A 3,677-nucleotide genomic window follows, 5' to 3' on the forward strand; every position below is an offset into this window, starting at 1 on the left:
GTTGGAGTTTCATGCAGGGGAGAGACTACTTTAGAAGAATATTCCACAGGTTGATCTAGTATAGGAATCCCCCCTTCAAGATGTGGAATCTGATTATCAAATTCTTGAAATGATTTTACATCTGTGAATCTATTCAAGCGATCAAGTTGCTGCTGAATAACATTGTCAATTTTGGATGATTCAAGAAAGATTACATCTCTAGATACAACAAACATTTTGTTGACTTCATCATAGAGATGGTATGCTTTGGAGGTGTTTGAATACCGCAGGAATATACACTTATGACCTCTTGCACCAAGTTTGTTTCTATGTACCTTTGGTATCAAGGCATAACAGGTGGAACCAAAGACCTTGACATACTTTACTAAAGGAATGTGCCCATACCACATTTCATAAGGAGTCTTGTTTCTAATAGCATTAAATGGACATCATTTCTTTGTATATACAGCACATAGAAATGCATTAGCAGAAAACATCATTTTTACATTTTTGAAGAACAACATGGAGCGTACCATATTTAAGATTGTCCTATTCATGCTTTCGGCTACTCCATTCAATTGGGGATTGTAAGGCATAGTTGTTTGATGTTTGATCCCATGTTGGCGAAGATAGTTTTCAAAATTCATTTGAAGTGTATTCTTTTCCATTATCTGTGCAAATAGAGCCAATAGGAGATTGTGCATCATTTTCAATCCATATATGAAAGTTCTTGAATGTTTGAAAAGCATAAGATTTGTTCTCCAATAAATAAATCCGACACATTCTGGTGTAGTCATCAATCAATGTCATCAGATATTTATTTCCATTTGCAGAAGAGACAGGCATTGGACCACATAAATCTGAATGAATGAGTTCAATTTTTCTATGTGCTTTGGAAAGTGAATCATGAAAGGACTGTTTACTATGCTTCCTAGAATGCAAGCATCACATTGCTTAAGTTTCGTAAGAATTGTAGGAAAACCAGTAAGACCATTTTTCTTCAACAAGCGAAGGCTATCATAGTTCAATTGTCCAAATCTAGCATGCCATAATAAACTTGATGGAAGTGTACCTTCTTCATAATGAGAATTGTATGATAAATTTTGTGCACGAGCAGAGGTACCTCGAAGCTTGAGAAGCCTTTCTTCTTCTATCCTTGTCATGACAAGTTAGTGGCCAGATGCTTTTCTCACCTCAAGCTTGCCATCAAACATATGAATGGAGTGACATTGCTGGCAAATGTGGACCAAGGACAACAAGTTTCTCCTTAGCTGTGGGAGATATAGAACATGATGCAGAAGAAAGTCTATAAGACAAGGCAATTTAAGCCTTATTGTACCAAGCCCTGATGGCTTGAGTTTTGATTCGTCTGCAAAGTATAATGATCCATCAACATTGTCTATAAATTCTTCAAAAAAATATTTTCTATGAGTCATGTGGCAAGTTGCTCATGAATCAAGCAACCAATTATTTTTCGAAGAAGCAAGTGAAGCATTAAACAAGTCTTCACTTACTCCAATATTATATTGCACCACAACATAGTGAGTTGATTCAGGTGCTTTACCTTTGTCTTTATCATTAGTTTTACCTTTGGGTTGGTTTCTTTGCTGCTCAAGTTTTTCCCAAGGTAATTTTCATGTGGAGTCGTCATGTGATCCATCTCTTTTGCAGCGTATGCAGCGTAAATCTGAATTTTCTCCTTGAGAGTGTCTACCTCGCCTGCCTCTGAAATATCTTCCTCTTCCTTTTCGACCACCTCTTCCTCTAGAAGAATCTTGGGCAAGATTCTTTTCTTTATGAGCAAGGCACACAACCTCTTCAGAAGATTCAGGGGCTGTCTTCCTCCCAAAATCTTTCTCTCTTTCAACAAATTTTTTCACAAGGGACTCAAAAGTAATATCTTTGAGATTTCCATTTGCTTGCAATGACTCAAGATAATTGGAGTAAGTAGGATAAAGTGCCTTGAGAAAAGCGATCAGAGGAATATCCAATTCAACATTAGTGACTTTGATATCATGCATTATAGATTTTACTTCGGATGCAAGAGCAAGAGGATCATTATTTTTTAATTCAAGGGTGAAGAGTTTAATCATGAGTTGAACAACTTCAAGTGCAGAGTGTGAGTCATAGAGTTCCTTTAGCTTTTGTAAGGCTTCGAAAGCATTTGAAAATGGCAAAATATGTTGACTCACCTCTTCACTTATGGATGTTGCAATCAATGCATAAGCCTTATTGTTCTTATTTTCCCAAATTACGAGCTCCTTGTCTGAGGTAGGCTATCCTGGCACTTTGTCTCCTTCTCCAACACACACTCCTTTCCACAGCTCATTAAAAATGAGAGTGTGTTTTATCTTCCGGGACCACTCAGGATAGTTCTCCTTGCCAGTGAGAACTATTCCCACAATAGATATGATTGAATGCATATCATTATACCAATAGCATTCAACCTGACATCACCTTCTTTCACCCGTATACTAGAGTTTGATGTGAAGAGATGAATGGCAAAGAGATGAATGGCGTTAAGAGATAAATGACATAGATGAGATTTCATTCAAGTGGAAAGGAATCAGGAGGAGAGTCATGGAGCTGTCTGTGGTAGAATATCAATGGTCATCAGAAGCGAATCAAGTCGGGGCATTAACCAAGACGAATGGTGGTTTTAAAGTGATAAGTGGGATTTCGAGCAAATGCAAAATGGTAAGTGGTATTTAGAATAGAGCACCCGATTCCATTGAATGGATGACACGTAGCAACTAGAGGAGAGAGAAAAACCGCTCATTTCGGGCGGGTAACTCTCGTGCATGTAGGCCACCCGAAATTGTTGTAGATCGTCGGAATGTACAATTGTTGATCAACGGTGGAGAGAGAAAACACTTTTTGGGTGGGTAGCCCTCGTACATCTGGCCACCCGAAATCAATGTCAGCCATCGGATCCTAGGATGGAAATCAACGGTGGAGAGCGAAGCCGATAAAGTTAAACCTTGGGAACTGTGTCCGAGCAGGTTACGACATCACTATGTGAATACGAAAATAGATATACAATGAAGAAGAATAAAAAGGGTATGTGATTATTTAATGCGAAAAAGTCCTGATCTGAAAAGTTTAATGAAGGGTATGATCACATCGCAAACATGCAGCGGTATTGATCATGGCAAAGAGACTTGCGATATGCGATTAAAAATGGACCAGACGATATTTATATATGTGGGTTTATAACATTTGAGATCTGGCCCAAGGGAGGAAATCCAAGTCACTACAACACCTTCAGCTTCAATGCACCATTCGACACAACAACAATGAATGAGATTTCGCAGGGTTTTGACAGAGATGTCAGCGTGCAAAAGATGCAAAACAAAGGCAAAATAGAATAGGAGCTACAAATTAAAAGGGAAGCCAAAAAATGGCACCTGCTCTGATACCATGTCAGACCAGAAGGTAACTCCTCAAATCAGAACTCTATATTATTCATTCAGGTTGTTCATTATTATATACAAGAGGGAGTGACTGTTCGGTTCATCTCCCGATGACTCTCTATCTTCTCAATTATTTATTTACATTAATTACAGCTGTTCACCCAATCCCTATGATTACGTGTCAACACAGTCTTATATATTAATATAAGTTAATAACTCACTATACTACTTTGTTCTTCACTATCTTGTATTTCATTTCTTTTCTAACCTTTCATTATGGATTGA

The sequence above is a fragment of the Pinus tabuliformis genome, chromosome J (assembly GCF_031772625.1).
Source record: "Pinus tabuliformis cultivar Carrire ecotype Pingquan chromosome J, CPIR1, whole genome shotgun sequence".
Lineage (NCBI taxonomy): Eukaryota > Viridiplantae > Streptophyta > Pinopsida > Pinales > Pinaceae > Pinus > Pinus tabuliformis.